The 19,204-nt window shown below is 46.4% G+C and overlaps 1 protein-coding gene across 1 annotated transcript in view; it reads left to right on the forward strand.

Annotated features, from left to right (window-relative positions):
• Positions 1-19,204, forward strand: part of TMEM132C (transmembrane protein 132C) — a 366,604-nt gene that overhangs the window by 113,012 nt on the left and 234,388 nt on the right. The gene's annotated exons all lie outside the window — the stretch shown is intronic.

The following is a 19,204-nucleotide window of genomic DNA, read 5'->3' on the forward strand; positions in this document are numbered from 1 at the left end:
TACTTTGGCTGGAACGGCCATGAGGTCAGCACCTGCCTTGATACATACGTTTCTTCTCCAGAGTCCCTACCACCGCCCAACAGTAAATGCATTCTGTTTTCTCCCACTGGAAGGGAAGCACCGTGATGGTGGGAACTGTGTTTTGTTCACCGTGGTTTTTCTAGTGCCTGGAAAAGGCTGGGGCATGTAGTAGGTGCTCAGTGAGCTTTGCTGGATGCAATGCAAAGGAGCCAACCCCGTGAAGCTCTGGCGGGAGGAGAGCAAGCTTGAGCATCTCTGGGGTGGAATAAACAGGTCTGTGCGGTCCAGGTGTGGTACAAGCTGGGCGGGTGAAATCGGGTGAGTCCAGGTAGACGTGGGGCAGATCAGATTCCAGCCTCTGCCGTACTGAGAAGTTTAGATTTTATTCTAACGGCACAGAGGAGCCATCGGAGGGTTCTGAGTTTTCCGGGACTGTTGTAAAAGGTCACCTCAAGTGCACGGGCTAACACAACACAGAATTGTTATCTTAGCGCTCTGGAGGCCACAAGTCCAAAGGGAGTCTCACGGGGCTAAGATCAAGGGGTCTGCAGGGCTGCGTCCCTTCTGGAGGCTCCAGGGGCGAATCCGTTTTCTTGCCTTTTGGGGCTTCTAGAGGCTGCGCACACTCCTTGGCTTGTGGCGCCTTCCTCCATCTTCACAGCCAGCAAGTCCTTCTCATGAGGCATCATCTTGACCCTCCCGTCCTTCCCCATCCTGCCACTTGGAGGGACCCTGTGGATTTCACCGGGCTTGCCCACACATCCCGGGAGCATCTTCCTGTCTTAGAGTCAACCTTCATTCCACCCGCAGCCTGAATTCCCCTTCTCCCTGCACCATGTTCACAGATCCTGGGATTAGGATGTGGTTTTTAGGTCCTGATCTGAGGGTTCCCATGCAGAGATCACTCTGAGTCTGCGTGGGCTGGGTGGCTCGTCGACCCGACACACACGCTGGTACCTCCTGCCCAAGGTGACTGGGGATGGAAGCGAAGGGACAGGTTTGGGGTCTCTTTGGGAATCAGATTCTGCAGTAGCCTTGCAGGGGTTCAGGTGGAAGCTGTCATTTCAAACAGCTTTAGCCTGTCCTCGTGATGTGTGTTACCAACTCCTAGAGAGTAGGTCTGACGCTTTACAGCAGGGGTTTTCAAGGGGGGTCCTGGGCTGGCAGCAGCAGTACCCCGTCACCCTGCAGCGTGTTAGAAATGCGCGTGCTCCACCCTGCCCCCCAGACTCCGGGCGAGGGGTGGCAATCCCGTGTGTGGATAGCACGGTCAGAACCTGTGAGGCAGCTGAGGTCTGTTCTAACACCCAGAGCCTGGGGTTCTGCTGTGCCCGTGATCTGAGGCAGCAGGCTGGTGGGGTGGCCTTTGAGAAAGTCGGGAGGCCCTTTCTTACCTTTCCTCCAAGACTGCACTGCATGAATCTCAGGGATGGAGACAGGCTCCCTGGACAGAGGCTCCCTTGGTGAGATTAAAGGAGTCCCTGGGCCCCTGACTTTTTATGCAAATGTCTGCTAAATGGGCACAGGCATGTCCCTTAGGAAAGATGTCCTTAGTACTCAGCAGCGTCCCCAAAAGACCCAAGACCCCATAAAAGGATTAAGCAGCTCCATTCTGTGTGTTGGACGTGAGGAAGGAACATGAATAGCATGTATTGAACCTGTCCTGGACACAGGACTCTGTTTTAACCATTTTATATACACTGACATAGTTACTACTTCAGGAGGAAGGTGTCATCCTTACTACTCTCCCCATTTTACAGATAAGGAAACTGAGGCACAAGGAGGTGAAATGCCTTGCTCTAGGCCACACAGCTGCTAAGGGGTGGAGACAGGATCCGTGCCCAGGCAGCCAGGCTTCAACGCCTGGGTTCGCAGCCCCGAGCTGCACTCTAGACCCAGGTGGGCTGACTTGACCATGGCCCCTGGGACCGGCCCCGCCATCTGCTTGTAGGGCCTGTAGCTGAGAATTGTGTCTACATTTTTAAATGGTTGCATTTGAAACGGTTATATAAGTACTTACATAATGTTCTTGATTTTTGCCTCTTGGTCTAAAATACCTGCCGTCTACGAGTGCCTGCTATCTGGACCTTTAAGCAAAATTTGCTGCCGGTGCCTTTCTCTGCCTCTCTCCCTCTTCCTGTCACTTTCGCTCCCACTCTCACTGTCACTCTGTCTGTCTCTCTCTCTCTGGAGAAGCTGTGTACACACGACACAGACTCTTCCCTCCAGGGAGAGAGGGAGCTGGTGCTTTCAAGAACTCTGGTGGGTGATTTCTATAAACACTGCAGCAGCCCCGGGGGAGAAGGTGGTTTCCATTCCCATTTCAATTGTTGAAGAAACTGAGGCTCATGAAGGTAGAGTCTCTTGTCCAATGGCCAGGTTAACAAGCTAGGATGTCACCTCCAAAGCACACTTCTTTCTCAACCTCGTGGTTCTCCTGACCCAAAGGAGTTGATATTCCAGTTTGACAAACAGGACTTGAGCACGAGAGAGCCTGACCTCAGGGCATCAGAGAGGACCACGGTGCGTGGACAGACTGTGGGTAGGACAGATAGTCGGGAAAGAGGAAGGGCCACTGCTGGCCAGAGATGGCAAGGAAGACTTCCTGGAGGAGGCGAGGCAAGAACAAGTGATATTCAAACTGCCTTACACAGCAAGGGAGCTTACGTGCTGTGGCTCAGAGCTGCATGGCAGTTTCTGACCTCAAGTGTAGAGGGTTCGAGGTGCATAAACAATGTCATTAGGAGTCTGCAGGTAATGGAAACCTGAAAATGGGTGGTTCGGACAAATTGGAGGCTTTATTTTTCTTACAAAACCAAAAGTCCTGAGAAATTTCTTGTCCTGACAGACAGCCTCACAGCAGCATCACTATAAAATTGATCCCCACTTGATCCAGGAAATGACCGGACAAGAAAACCCCCTCAGCCTGTGACATTGAACAAACTCCCTCTTCTGAAATGTCCCCAAACTTTTCCCATGCCCCCTTCAGCCAACCAAGGACTGTCAAACGTACCAAAGATCGATTGGAGGGTCTCCCCCGATTCAGATTTCCCAACTTCATACAGCACTTGTCTATCAGACATGGTCACGTGGCTCCGTCCTTTTACTCTTTAAAATTGCCTCTCCTTCCTAAGACCCTCGAACCCCTGCTGAAAGGAAGCTGACAGTGGATGGGTTTCCTTACCGTGAGTCTAGGAATCAGCAGCCTTTCTTATCTTGGAATTAGTGTTGTCTTCGATGGTCCAAAGTTTGGTGGCCCAGGTTGGTATGATGCTTCAAGATGCCGAGAGGGACCCAGACACTGCTGGTGTCACTAAGCCCAGCCCATGAGAGCTCAGCCTCTTGAAGACAGGAGTATCAAGGAATCTGTGGACATATTTATTATTCAAAACCCCACAGGCAGGGAAGGGAGCATTTCACAAGGACTTTTAATAACACAGGAAGGGGAAAATAAGGTTTAGCAGAAAAATAAAGCAACAGATACACCTGTGCAACTTGGATTAAACCTCCACATGGGTACCAGGGACGCTCACAAGGAAATCGTCTGGTCAGCCCAGCGTCTGCTGACCCCCATCTGATCCTAGGATGAAGCTGAGGCATGTTGGGTGCACAAGTATTTATGTGAAACTCACTGCTTTCCATCTCCTTTGAAGTTGGATATTAGAAGAAATAGCAAAGAAGGGACTTCCCTGGCAGTCCAGTGGTTAAGACTTTGCCTTCCAATACTGTGGGTGTGGGTTCGATCCCCAGTTGGGGAGCTAAGATCCCACATGCCTCGCGGCCAAAATACCAAAACATAAAACAAAAGCAATATTGTAACAAATTCAATAAAGACTTTAAAAATGGTCCACATCAAAAAAAATCTTAAAAAAAAAAAAGAAATCGCAAGGAAAGGGAGGGGGGAGTAATTCTACCTTTAAATGATGCACCTGTTGAGAAGTCACACACAGAACTAGCTATACATCTGCTTTGCTGTGTCAGTCGGCCAAATCCGATCATTGCAGCCCTGTTGCCAAGGGAAGCTGTCTTGAAACAGCATTTTAATCGCACAAGTAATGTGTGAATACACGCTCTCATTTTATAAAAGAAAAGAAAACACCCAGTAAAGCTAAGATATGTGTGACCCTCCAAAAGATCTCATCTCCCTTTCGATTAATAACCACTTTTGTAGAAACGAAATTGAGCTATTTGTAATGAGGTGGATAGACCTAGAGTCTGTCATACAGAGTGAAGTAAGTCAGAAAGAGAAAGACAAATACCGTATGCTAACACATATATATGGAATCTAAGGAAAAAAACTGTCATGAAGAACCTAGGGGTAAGACAGGAATAAAGACACAGACCTACTAGAGAATGGACTTGAGGATATGGGGAGGGGAAGGGTAAGCTGTGACAAAGCGAGGGAGAGGCATGCACATATATACACTACCAACCGTAAGATAGATAGCTAGTGGGAAGCAGCCGCATAGCACAGGGAGATCAGCTCGGTGCTTTGTGACCGCCTGGAGGGGTGGGATAGGGAGGGTGGGAGGGAGGGAGACGCAAGAGGGAAGAGATATGGGAACATATGTATATGCATAGCTGATTCACTTTGTTATAAAGCAGAAACCAACACACCATTCTAAAGCAATTATACTCCAATAAAGATGTAAAAAAAAATTACTTTTGTAAGTGTGATATTATCATAAAAAACTTCTCCTAAACATTTGTATGTATGTATAGATAGAAGGTAGAATAGTGTGTTTCAGTTTGTTCTTATTTTAACATAATTATTATGTGAAGTTTATTAATATATGCTAATTTTTATAAATATCAGTATTGATACAGTTATTTTGATGTAAGTATTTTAATATTTTATGATACTTGGCGTGTAAGTGTGTGATAATGCTAATTGTCTACACAGTATTCCTTCTCGTAGCCTAGTAGTTGGGGCATCTCTGCCCCTCCCCCACGGTAGAGGCTATTTCTCTCCCCACACCCCCTCCCCTTCTCCCAGCACCCCTGCTCTCTGGGGAGCATGGTTTGCTGTTCCTTCTTCTTCAGCTTAAGGCTTTTGTCCCGGGGCAGAGAGGGAAGGGTCTGGGTGGGGCTTCCCCAATGGCTTTCTAATATGCTCCGTACTTTTTTATTGAAGTATAGTTGATTTACAGTGTTTCAGGTGTACAGCAAAGTGATTCAGATATATATATATATATATATATATATATATATATATATATACACGTGTATATGTCTATTCCTTTTCAGAGTCTTTTCCATTATAGGTTATTATAAGATATCGAATACAGTTCCCTGTGCTATACAGTAGGTCCTTGTTGTTTCTCTTTTATATATAGTAGTGTGTATCTGTTAATCCTGCATTCCCAATTTGTTCCTCCCTACCCCTTTCCCCTAGTAACCATAAGTTTGTTTTCTGTGTCTCGTACATGCCCTTTTATTTTTTTAATTTTTATTGGAGTACAGTTGATTTACAATGTGGTGTTAGTTTCAGGTATACAGCAAAGTGAATCAGTTATGCATATACATATATCCACTCTTTTTTAGATTCTTTTCCCATATAGGCCATTACAGAGTATTGAGTAGAGTTCCCTGTGCTATACAGTAGGTCCTTATTAGTTATCTATTTTATATAGAGTAGTGTGTCTATGTCAATCCCAGTCTCCCAATTTATCCCTCCCCACCCCTTACCCCCTGGTAACCATAAGATTGTTTTCTACATCTGTGATTCTATTTCCGTTTTGTAGGTAAGTTCATTTTGTACATGCCTTTTTAAGTTTGTGAGTTTCCAAAGGAAGGTGCCTCTTTCGGGAACAATTGCAAACTTAGCCTTCGACGCCAAGGTCCAGCTGTATACCCTGGTAGAAGGCAAGAAGGGCGCCCACATTCTATAAAAAATTCAAAAGCAACAACAAAACTGAGTGAAAGTTGGTCTGCCTTCCTTATCACTGTGGACCGGCCATCGGAAACTTCAAGAGTAGCAAAATGTGACGCCCTCGCCCTGCGACATCACTGTCTCGTGCAAATACCTCCTGCAGAGTATGGGTCCAAGGTGCCTGCCTCACTTTCCTTCCCAGCCTGGCCAATTCTGAAGCACCGTCTCATCACAGGACCACCTTCTACTTGTGAACAGTTACTAAGGCACACATCTCAGCTCTTGTATCACATTGGCATCCTTATTTCTACCCATCGTCATTCTTCCTTTCTGTGGCCAGTCTCCTCTCCTGGGCTTAGAGTCCTATGAGCTTGATAACCGTAGTTTATTTATGTACACATCATTCCTGACAGAAGCCAGGCAGCGCAAGACACACCGAAGATTCCCAGTTAATATTTATTGGATGAAGAACATTCCTCATAATATCCCCCAGTTGGAGTGGGTTTTTTTTTTTTTTGAGATTAATGTTAAGACCAAGATCGAAGGCTTGCCCCTGCAATATTAAATAAGAACAGTTGTAAGCTCAGCGGCCTCATCAATTAAAAACAGGAAATTGAGGATCAGTTAGTTCAAAGTGACGGGAAGTGCATCTCAGATGGGCTTAAGCTATGAACGGAAACACCCAAAGACCCTCTGACTTTAGGCATGGCTGGATTTAGGGGCTCCAGCTCTTGACTCTTCTTTCCTCAATGTTAACTTGATTTCCGAGCTGGAGTTCAGCATCTCTAGACCAGCACAGCCGTAGATGGTTAATAGCCCTCTTGCTGTTCGTTTTACTAAGCTGGCACTGTACAGGAAAAACATCACTGGAAGAGAGAGATGTGAACATAAAGAAAGCTTATGTCCTGAAGCAGGTGAGCACGTGGGTCCTGAGTTCAAATCCTGATTCTAGTACTCTTAGCTGGGTGATGCTTGGGTAGGTTACATAACCTCTTTGAACCTCAGTCTTCTTGTGTGTAAAATGGGGTCATAAGAGTACTTAACATAAAGGGCTGTTCCAAGCTTAAACGACTGAGATGCAGCACCTGGACCTACAGGTTGTTGATGGTCGGTGTTGCTATGTTCATCCTTCTGTGTCCATAATGCAGGTTTTATGAGGCTAATGTTTCACCTTCCATCTAAGGGACTTTTTTCCCCTTGAGTGTTCAGAATTCTCCCCTCTCAATTCTCCATCCTTTGTGGAAAACTCAGTTTCAGTGTCTTCTTTCACGATATGAAGAGTTAAAAGCTATATATAATGAAAGAGAAAACGCTTTCATCTTCTGATGGATTCTTTCCTCTTTTTTGTTTACTCAACCATCAGGAAAGCATTTTCTACTTTGTAGCCTAAGACTCCTCATTGATATAATCATCTGAAATACTGGTGCAACCAATCAAAACTACAGATGCTAACCAGCAGGCAAATGAGACTCATGTGTTGGGGGAAAAATGAGGATGACTCAGTGGGTTACAGAAGGGTTTTTTAAAATTATCTGTAATTAGTGGGAAAGAAAATACGTGGACTCTATTAAAAATAAGCTCTTTGGGCTTCCCTGGTGGCACAGTGGTTGAGCGTCCACCTCCCGATGCAGGGGACGCGGGTTCATGCCCCGGTCCGGGAAGATCCCACATGCCGCGGAGCGGCTGGGCCGGTGAGCCATGGCCGCTGAGCCTGCGCGTCTGGAGCCTGTGCTCCGCAACGGGAGAGGCCACGACAGTGAGAGGCCCGCGTACCGCAATAAATAAATAAATAAATAAGCTCTTTATTTTTTAGGGGGAAAAGCCATCATAAAGAACAGGAATGCTGTTCCCTTTTATTTACATGAATTGAGCTAATTGGGACTCTCAGGATAAATAATACCACCATCTGTGATAAATAAATGCTTCTCTCTTTGAATAGATACAGCAAAACATTCCCAAACCAACCATATGCTATGTGAACATCAAATGCAGTTATTTAAATTCTGCTGTAAATGCTTACATTATGCAACTCCAAATCTCTGCCGATGTTTGAATCCAATCTTTTTTTTTTGCATCCTTTTCCAAACTGTCTTGGAGGCATCGTAAGAGGCATGTTTACATTTGGATCAATGAATAAACCTGGTATCTCTGTCAGATTGTAAAGAGCCCTGAAGGAAACACCAAGAAAGTCCTCATCTGCGTGAAACACAACTCTTAGAAAGGCTTCGCCTATGTCAGAGGTCAGCAAACAACGGCTCACAGGCAGATCCAGCCACCACTGCGTTTGGATGACCTGTGAACTTAGAATACTCTTACATTTTTAAATGGTTGGAGAAAAAGCATATTTTAAAGAAGAAGAATGTTTCTGACGTCATAATTCTATGAAGTTCCGATTTCAGCGTCCATAAATAAAGTTTTATTGGAGCACGGGCACAACCGTGTTTACACTGGTCTCCGGCTGCCCTTTTGGCATAACAGAAGGGTTGAGTAGTTGAAACAGAGTGTATTCAGCCCATTAAGCCTAAAATGTTTACTGTGTGGGCCTTGACGGAAAACGTGTCTCGATCCCTTCTTTCTATGACCTGTGAAGCCAGATCACCTGAGAGGATGAAGCCAGTCTGTATCATCTTAGAAGCTTTCCGCTGAAAGTAAGAGAAAACCCGTGTCCTTTATGGTTGTGCACTGGTTCTCATAATAGGAAGGGCAGTGGAGAGGCAAGATTGAGGGTGTGTGTGTATTCAGTGGTCCCCCCCTTTGGTGTCAAGACCCAGGATCCCGCCACTGTACCTCCCCCATCCTGGCTTTGTCTCGGGATTTCACTCAGTTTCAGGATGGGTGACAGTATTAGTGGGGTGAACTGGTCTTTCCCTTGCCTCTGGGAAGAAAGATGTTTGCTGCCATGGTTCTCTTAGGGGGGAGGGCTTCTCTCCCAGGAGTCCTAGCAAACCTCCCCTTGTAGCTTCTGGGCCCAAAGTGTCCGAGGGCATGGTTTCCCAACCTCAGTGCCATTGACCTTTGGGGCCAGCTGATTCTTAGCTGTGGAGCTGTCCTGCACATGGAAAGCACTGAGAAGCATCCCTGGCATCTGTCCACTAGAGGCCGGTAGCATCCTAACCCCCCCAACCATGGCAGTGGAACTGCTTCCATGTGAGTGAAATCATACAGTACGTGTCTCTCACCATCTGATTTATTTCACTTAGCATGATACTCTGGAGATCCGTCTGTGTTGTCTCAAATGGCAAGATTTCATCTTTTTTATGGATGAGTAGTCTTCCCTTATATGTAGGTATCTAGATAGATAGAAACATCTATAGATACACAGGTACATAGATATCTACATAGACGTCAATATCCATCTCTATAGATAGATGTATAGATACCACATCTTCTTTATCCATTTACCCACTGATGGGCACTTAGGTTGTTTCCATGTCTCGGCTATTGTAAACAGTGCCGCAATGAACATAGGGGTGCAGATGTCTTTTCAAATTAGTGTTTCTGTATTCTTTGGATAAATACCCGGAAGTAGGATAGCTGGATCGTATAGCAGCTCTATTCTTAATTTTTTGAGGACTCTCCGTACTGTCTTCCATGGTGGATGCAGCCGTTTACATTCCCACCAACCAAGCAACATGAAATCAGAATAAGTGAACAGACCAAACCAAACAAAAACAAATACGTAGATACAGAGGACAGAGTAGTGGTTACCAGGGGGAGGGGGGGCTTCCCTGGTGGCGCAGTGGTTGAGAGTCCGCCTGCCGATGCAGGGGACGCGGGTTCGTGCCCCGGTCCGGGAGGATCCCACATGCCGCGGAGCGGCTGGGCCCGTGAGCCATGGCCGCTGAGCCTGCGCGTCCGGAGCCTGTGCTCCGCAACGGGAGAGGCCGCAGCAGTGAGAGGCCCGCGTACCGCAAAAAAAAAAAATAGGGGGAGGGGCGGCTACATGGGTCAAGGGGATTGATTGACTGTGTGCTGACGGATGGAAACCAGTTTTCGGTGGTGAGCGTGCTGTAGTGTATACAGAAGTAAACATACAGTGTTGGCCACATGAAACTTACATAGTAGTATAAGTCAGTGTTACCCCAATTAGAAAAATACATTGAAAAAATTAAAAATTTACAAAAACAGCTACATCAAGAAAAAAATTGTTTCCAGACATTTCCAGATGGCCCCCAGGTGGCATAATTGCCCCTATGTGGGAACCACGGGTTTGGGCCTGTGCAGAATTGAACCAGTTACTGGAGACAGATCTGGAATTACCCTGTGTGGTTTAAACCAGGGATTGGCAAACATCAGACCATGGGCCAAATCCGGCCCACCACCTAGTTTCGTGTGGCCCGCAGGCTGAGTCAGGGTGATGTAAACATGTAAGAATGGTAAAAAGTAAAAATGTAAATGGTTACATTTAAAATAGCTATATAAGTACCTTTGTAACATTGATTTTGCTTCCAAGGCTGCAAAGCCTAAGGTGTTTATTATATTCTCTTCAAGAAAAAAATGTGCCAACCCCTGGATTAGACCAGTGGTTCTCAACCCTTAGCTTTATAGATCATAAAATTAAATTCATAGTCTTGTAAACTGTCTATATACATAATTAAAAACAAATCAGTCTAGTGCCCTGTTCTAGAGATGAAAAATATGACCAAAGTAATGGATCGGAAAATAATATTTTAATATGTGTACATATAGGGAAGGTCAAATGAAGTTCGTCAGATACTCGCCCGTGTATTAGCGTCAGCATGGATGTGTCAGCCACACATGCAGGCTGGTATAACTCGTTGGGCAATTTAGATTTCACAGGCAGATAGGGCATTGCTCATGTAATTTGCCAAAAGGGTAAACAAGATTTTAGTAAAGTTTCATGAAATCAAAGTACAACCTGGATTTCCCTGATGGTGCAGTGGTTAAGAATCCACCTGCCAATGCAGGGGACACAGGTTCGAGCCCTGGTCCGGGAAGATCCCACATGCCGCGGGGCAACTAAGCCCGTGCACCACAACTACTGAGCCCGCAAGCCACAACTGCTGAGCCCACGTGCCGCAACTACTGAACCCCATGTGCCCAGAGCCCGTGCTCCGCAAGAAGAGAAGCCACTGCAATGAGACGCCCGCACACTGCAACGAAGAGTAACCCCTGCTCGCCACAACTAGAGAAAGCCTGTGTGCAGCAATGAAGACCAATAAATAAATAAGCCATAAATAAATAAGTACAATCTGCACCCCAGTAATTGCAATACTGGCAAATGCACAGGTTCCATTGTTGCCCCTCCCGGAATTTTTAGTGGAGATAGGTTCTTGGCTTGGGTCGTCCTAATAGGTTTCTCACCTTTGTGAGTGTCCAGTGGGACAGTCAGAAGTCATGCAGGGCCTGGGCAATTATTTGGTGCCTGGGACCATTTCAGGCCTTGCAGGGCATCCAGCAGAGCTGGACCCCGCTGTCTAAACATCAGTGGTATTCTTCCCTCTAGTCACTGTGATAACCAGCTCTGCCTCTGCGAACACCCCGAATGCCATCTCTGGTCAGCGGAACGGTACCACCATCCGCCCCCATAAAGATGTCTGTTCCTCAGTTGTCAGAGCCTGTGAATGTGAGACCTTACGTGGCAAGAGGGACTTAGCAGATGTGATTCAGTTGAACATTTTGAGATGAGGAGATGGTCCTGGATCACCCAGATGAGCTGATGTAACCACAAAGGTCCTTACAAGACGGAGGCCGGAGGTCAGAGAGAAGAGAAGTTGCTGGCTTTGAAGAGAGAGAGAGGAAGGAAGTGGCCAGGAGCCACGGAACGCAGGCGCCTCTAACAAACGGAAAAGGCTAGGAAGTGATTGTCCCCTGAAGCCTCCCGGGGGATCGCAGCCCTGCCGACCCCTTCATGGTAGACTTCTGACCTCCAGAACTATAAATATTTTTTTGCTGTTGGTTTACGCTACTAAGCTGTGGTAATGTGTTACGGCGGCAATAGGAAACTAATACGTACATTGTCTCACGGGGGAGCTCTGTCTTGAGCCAGTCGGAGCCCCTCGTGGACCTGGGGTCTGAGCCACATTGCAGGGATATGGGAGGAGGGATCGGCCTTGTGGGCCGTTTGCCAAGATCAAGCCATTTGCCAATTGCAGCCCAGTTAAAAGACTGCGTTTTAGGGGCTTCCCTGGTGGCGCAGTGGTTGGGAGTCTGCCTGCCGATGCAGGGAACACAGGTTCATGCCCCGGTCCCGGAAGATCCCACATGCTGCGGAGAGGCTGGGCCTGTGAGCCATGGCCGCTGAGCCTGAGCGTCCGGAGCCCGTGCTCCGCAACGGGAGAGGCCACAACAGTGAGAGGCCCGTGTACCGCAAAAAAAAAAAAAAAAAAAAAAAAAAAAAGACTGTGTTTTAGATTTAGAACTTTGCATAGCAAATATTTCCCTCTGTGCCTACCCAAGGCACTATTCTCATGCTGATAAAGGCTGAGATTCTGGGTGTTTTAGAGAGTTTGTCTTTGAAAGGCATGTCTCCTTTGCTGTACTTCCAGGGGACTGATTGAGGAGTGCCCGAGAGTGATTATGGACTTTAACCAGAGAACAGGGGGGGATACCCCACCATGGCCTCCACGGGGAATATAAGTACCTGCTCCTTTAAAGGAGAGTTTTACTGTTTCGAAATTGCAAACCACACTATGTAATTTCAGCAGAGGATACTGGGGGGAGGTTTATTCAGAAGAGGCATTGAAATCAAATAATCCATTTATCAAGGTACCTTTTGTTTCAAGAAGAAAAGTAACAATGTGTCATATTTATCAGAGAGACATTTTGTGTCTGGCGAATGTTATAAATCACAAATGGTCGGGGGAGAGAAAAAAAGCCTTCCAGGTACTCAGGCCGGCTTGTGTTTCAAGTAAGCTGCGATGACTTGGAAGGAAAGTCCAATCAGGGTTTTTCTTGAGGCTTGGGGGGAAAGGCAGGTTTCTGTGTCGTAGGTTTCTGATATCACACAGGTAAACTGGAGATGTCGGAACAGGTCATTGAAGTTATAACAAGAGCCCACCCCTCTTGATCGCAGATTTCTTTTCTCACATGGCTGTCACCCAACTTTTTTTTTATTTTTACGAATTATAATTATCACCTATTTTTTTCATGTTGCTATAGCCTGAAAACCTTTTTACTATAACTTATCAACAGGATTGAAATAATGGTAATGATCATAATGATAATAACAGGAACAGAAACTGCTCCCCAATTATTAGGCATGTTCTAGGTGCTGGGTACTTTCTTTATTGCTCTAAGGGAATTGGTTTTGATATGATTCCCACTTTAAAGATGAAGATTCTCAAACTCAAAAGTTTAAGGTATTTGCAAAAAAACCAAAAACTTACCTAGTACGTTGGGGACAGGGGTTCATTTTTGGATGTGGTCTGGCTTTGGGAATGCTCTTAACCACTGGGATGCATTCCTCTCACTGGGCTGGAGAGGGTTCGGTTACAATCCTTCCTCCTGTCTCTTTGGCATCTGTGACAAACCTCTGAACACCTGCTGTGAATAGAGCTAGATCAGGGTTTCTCATCCTTGGCACTACCGGCGTTTTGGACAGGACGATTCTTTGTGGCGGGGGGCTGTCCCGTGCATGGTAGGATGTTCTCAGCATCGCTAGTCTCACCCCACTAGTGACAGTAGCACCCAGCTGTGAACATCAAACATGTCTCCTGTAGACGTTGCCAGGCATCTCCAGGGTGCAAAGTCACCCTTAGTTGAGAACCTCTGATACTCTTTAGGAAGGACCTTTGCACATCCTGAAGCAGCACCACTTGTGCCTCTGGAGTATTCCAGCGGGGTTTGCTTGTAGCTTATTTAATTGACAAGGAAACCGGGACCTAGCATTTTCACCAAAGTACCACACGAGCATCCATCGCTTACCACATTCAGGGCAACGGCGGGCCCCGGCCCCGTTTCCTAGACCAGCTTCCCACTCCTCACACACCCAGCTCCTGAGCTTTCTCTCCACTGACCCTTTCCTGGTGCTGTGCTCCGCACCCCCCTTCCAAGGATCCTTCCCCTATCCACTCACCCTCCCGAGATCCAACCCATCCTTCATGTCACAGCTCAGAGAGAATCAATGCTAAAGAATCCATCTCGGTCAACACATCCCAAAGCGAGCATCGCAGTGGAGGGGGCACATGACGTTCGCCGGAGGGTCATTTCCCCTGGGGTTGTTCTGTCTGGGTGCTAAGTGGCATGGACACCTGCCGCGTCCACTGTCTCAGAATCTCAAAAACTCAATTTCCGGCAGGCAGCTTTGCAGTAGAGTTCTCTGATGAGTGGCTGATGGAGGACACGATATCCCGACACTGACAGGCAAGCACAGATAAAGAAAATGGATAAACAGGAAGGGAGACAGCAAATGAACGTGCTGTCAGCTGGGAGGCCAGATGCGGAGGTGCAGCTGTCAGCTTCTCTCCTCTTCCCCGCTCCACGTCCGGAGGCAGACAGCATCGGACTTTTCCAGGGGTATTGTTTCAGATGGGTAAAAATTACTCAACAATCCTATCTTTCTAGGAGACGCTGCTATGAGCGGATGAACCCGAATTAGAGGGTGGATATCTGTCTGTGTTTCACTAGGTCACGGCAACCGTGGGATGGTTTCCTTGCAATCAGCAGATAGAGCGTCAGGAGAGAAATACCGCAACGGCTGGTAACCACCACGGGTCCCTTAATCTGCCAGATAAAGGCTCCCCAAAATGTGAGATGAGCTTCGGAGACCCATATGGTGTCACAGCACGTGGCTGTGCAGACGGGCCTAGCACAGCTCCAGGGGGGCCGTTTTCATGAGCGTCTATGAGGTTGGGTATTGCAGGTCCACCTACAAGGTGGGAAACCACTTGAGTCTTACCAATGAGAAAGTGATTCCCTTTTCAGTTCTGTTTGCATTACTCTAATTCCCTCGAGGAGGACGGAGTCTCATGTTGGTGTCACTGTATTTGTTTAGTTTCTTATCCTTGGTAATCTCTTGATATTTATTAGTTACCCCATCAGGTGTTGCTGCATAAAAAACCACCTCCAAATTTAGAGACCTAGTTCGCTTTTCATTTCTCATGTGTCTAGGGGTAACCAGTCTTTGCTGAACTTGGCTGATTTTGGCTGGGCTCTCTCACTCGTTTGGGGGTGGCCGCAGGCTCTGGGTTGGCTGATTTGGGATGGCCCCCACTGGAATAACTCTGCTGTCCTTCACATGGTCTCTGCAGAAATTCAAAAGAGAGTTAGTGGAAACCTGAGCTTGGAATTGGCACATCGTCACTTCTGCCATATTCTGCCGACAAGAGCAAATTCAAGGCCAACCTAGATTCAAGGAGTGGGGCAATAGACTCCTAATTTTGAAGGGAAAATTGCAGAGTCACACACAAAATGTGTAGAAAGAGGAGGAGAATGGGAGCCATTTTGTAATTGCTCTACAACAGGTACTGTTAGATCCTATATAATGAAATCTGTCCACCTGTCTATCTACCTGTGTACCCATCCATCCATCCATCCATCCAAACATCCATCCAACCATTGATCCATCCATCCATCCAGGCATTCATCCAGCCATTGATCCATCCTTCCATCCATCCTTCCATCCATCCTTCCATCCATCCATCCATCCATCCAAACATCCATCCAACCATTGATCCATCCATCCATCCATCCATCCATCCATCCTTCCATCCATCCATCCATCCATCCATCCATCCATCCATCCATCCTTCCATCCGTCCATCCGTCCTTCCGTCCATCCGTCCATCCGTCCATCCTTCCATCCATCCATCCATCCATCCATCCATCCATCCATCCATCCATCCATCCTTCCATCCATCCATCCATCCATCCATCCTTCCATCCATCCATCCATCATTCCATCCATCCATCCATCCATCCTTCCATCCATCCATCCATCCATCCATCCATCCATCCATCCATCCATCCATCCTTCCATCCATCCATCCATCCATCCATCCTTCCATCCATCCATCCATCATTCCATCCATCCATCCTTCCATCCATCCATCCATCCATCCATCCATCCATCCATCCATTTATCTATGGAAACTGAAACTGTCCAACAAGGTAAGAACTTGCCTGAGATCACATGGGCATTGAGTAGATCAACTCTAGATCTCTATAGCCAAACATCATGTCTTTAACCACTATACTAGACCCCACTCCCTTCTTTACCATGTCTGTCTCTTCCTGGCTCGAGCTAAATCTCTCATTAACTGGAAAACTTCAGATCTAGGTTCAGCAGGAAGGTATGAGCTAGGCACTTTCTGTCCCATACGGAAGATAAAGAGGGCATTAAATAATGGAAGCAGCCTAAGAGAAGAGATAAGAGGACAGCACGCCCACTTCAGCTTTATGTCATCGAAAATAAACTCAGCATTTGCTTCAAAGCAAAAGGTTCATTTTTAGGATTTTTTTAAAAGTAAAAAGACCAAAAAAAAGGAGAAAAAAGGCATTTTTAGGTGCAAGAAGAGTGAAGAATGATGAGAAAGCTTGTTGACAAGCTTCCCTGTTGTGGAATACACCCTGCACAGACGGGCCTTAGAATCCTTGCTCTGTTCCTTCAGAGAGTCATTGGCCCACTGTCTTTTCCAAACAAACCAGTCTCTAAATCTCTACCCTTCAAGGTTTAAAAGCTTTTTTGGAGGGGGATGAATACATCAGAATAAAAGCGTTAAATGTAGTAATTAATCCATTGGGTTTGATACAATTCTACAAGTTGCTTAAAGAGTCAATGATTACCCATTCTCTAGTAGGTCTGTGTCTTTTTTCCCGTCTTACCCCTAGGTTCTTCATGACCTTTTTTTTTTTTTCTTAGATTCTATATATATGTGTTAGCATACAGTGTTTGTTTTTCTCTTTCTGACTTACTTCACTCTGCATAACAGACTCTAGGTCCATCCACCTCACTACAAATATCTCAATTACGTTTCTTTTTATGGCTGAGTAATATTCCATTGTATATATGTGCCACATCTTCTCTATCCATTCATCCAATGATGGACACTTAGGTTGCTTCCATGTCCTGGCTATTGTAAATAGAGCTGCAATGAACATTTTGGTACATGACTCTTTTTGAATTATGGTTTTCTCAGGGTATATGCCCAGGAGTGGGATTGCTGGGTCGTATGGTAATTCTATTTTTAGTTTTTTAAGGAACCTCCATACTGTTCTCCATAGTGGCTGTATCAATTTACATTCCCACCAACAGTGCAAGAGTGTTCCCTTTTCTCCACACCCTCTCCAGCATTTATTGTTTCTAGATTTTTTTGATGATGGCCATTCTGACCGATGTGAGATGATATCTCATTGTAGTTTTGATTTGCCTTTCTCTAATGATTAATGATGTTGAGCATTCTTTCATGTGTTTGTTGGCAATCTGTATATCTTCTTTGGAGAAATGTCTATTTAGGTCTTCTGCCCATTTTTGGATTAGGTCGTTTGTTTTTTTGTTATTGAGCTGCATGAGCTGCTTGTAAATCTTAGAGATTAATCCTTTGTCAGTGTGACAAAGTGAGAGAGTGGCATGGACATATATATATATATATATATATATATATATATATATATATATATATATATACACACTACCAAATGTAAAATAGATAGCTAGTGGGAAGCAGCCGCATAGCACAGGGAGATCAGCTCGGTGCTTTGTGACCACCTAGAGGGGTGGGATAGGGAGGGTGGGAGGGAGGGAGACGCAAGAGGGAAGAGATATGGGAACATATGTATATGTATAACTGATTCACTTTGTTATAAAGCAGAAACTAACACACCATTGTAAAGCAATTATACTCCAATAAAGATGTTAAAAAAAAAAAGTCAATGATTTTCTTTAAGCACATAGAGCCAGAACCTTTTCTAGAATGTTATGCAGGGTCTTCTGAGAGTGTTTTAACCTGGTCCCGAAATGAGTGGGTTAAAAGGGAAGCCGTAAAATATCCCTAAAGAGAGAGGGGCAAAGTACCCGTGTTACCGGTGACCTCAGAACAACGCCTCTGGGCGAAGAACAAGGGAGAAAGCTATTCCTTTGAAAAGCCACCTTTACAACCTAAGGGCGTTAGGCTGCAGCACCAAAGGCAGCTTTGATCCGCTAGCCAGTGTCCTGGCCGGGAAGAGGATTAGGGGAAGTTCCAGAGGAGAGAGGCAATGGGGTAGCCCCACAGGCTGGATGGGCTGTGCCGGCTGCAGTTAGAAGCAGGGACGGCAGGGGAGGTTGGAGCATCAGGGGAGAGGAATGCCCGTGTTCTCTCTCAGGGTATGAATGGGGGCTTATGTGGGTTTTCTGGTCTGGTTCTGAAAGACAAGGGCCAGGCGATGGTCTTTCCTGGGCTTTGCAAAGTTAGCAGTTGGGGTGCAGTAACCTCTCGTGCCCTGGGCGAGCAGCGAGTCCCCAGCAATGTAAGTATCAACCCACGGGGAAGCTGTAGAGGGCAACCTCCAATCAGCAAGGAGGCAGCTGGTTGTACTGCTAATGATGTGGGTGATGGACAGAGAAAGACAGGAAGATGGGAGCGATGTGCTGCTTTTCCCTGGCTCAGTGTTGAACCTCCAGCCTCCAGTGTACATTTAGTTACCCGGCTGGAGATTCTAACTGGTGCTTTTAGTATTCTTTTTTTTTTTGGTACGCGGGCCTCTCACCACTGTGGCCCCTCCCGCTGCGGAGCACAGGCTCCGGACGCGCAGGCTCAGCGGCCATGGCTCACGGGCCCAGCCGCTCCGCGGCATGTGGGATCTTCCCGGACCGGGGCACGAACCTGCGTCCCCCGCATCGGCAGGCGGACTCTCAACCACTGCGCCACCAGGGAAGCCCCCTAACTGGTGCTTTTAAACTCGGGTGCTCCTGAGGGTCCAGCAGGAAATGGTACTGAGCAAAGGTGGTTTGCTGGGTCTGTTCTCTTACCGTTGCCGGGTGGGCAGACAGCCTACATGCTGCCACTCCTCTCATGTTTGCAGAGAAGCTGGAAACCCAGACACTCCCCAGTTTTTAAAAAAGGTTCCCATTCATAGCCATCTTTTAAAATACCGTGGACCAAACGGAACGCACCTGCGGGCTGAGTTGAGCACCGTAAGTGAGCAGTTTGCAGTGTGTCCCAGGTTGCCCTTTTTCTTTCGACTTTATGATATTTTTGGCTATGAGCAAGGTCTTGTAAAAGTTTTACACAGGCACGTTTATCACTGTTTAATTGCATTCGGCGTTTGGGTTATCGTTAGAGAGCTTTCCCTAGACCCAGGTTGTAGAGGAAATCACATTTTCATTCAGTAGTGAAGAAATGTCATTTTTTTACATCTAGATCACTGATC

The sequence above is a fragment of the Lagenorhynchus albirostris genome, chromosome 14, assembly GCF_949774975.1.
Source record: "Lagenorhynchus albirostris chromosome 14, mLagAlb1.1, whole genome shotgun sequence".
Classification (NCBI taxonomy): domain Eukaryota; kingdom Metazoa; phylum Chordata; class Mammalia; order Artiodactyla; family Delphinidae; genus Lagenorhynchus; species Lagenorhynchus albirostris.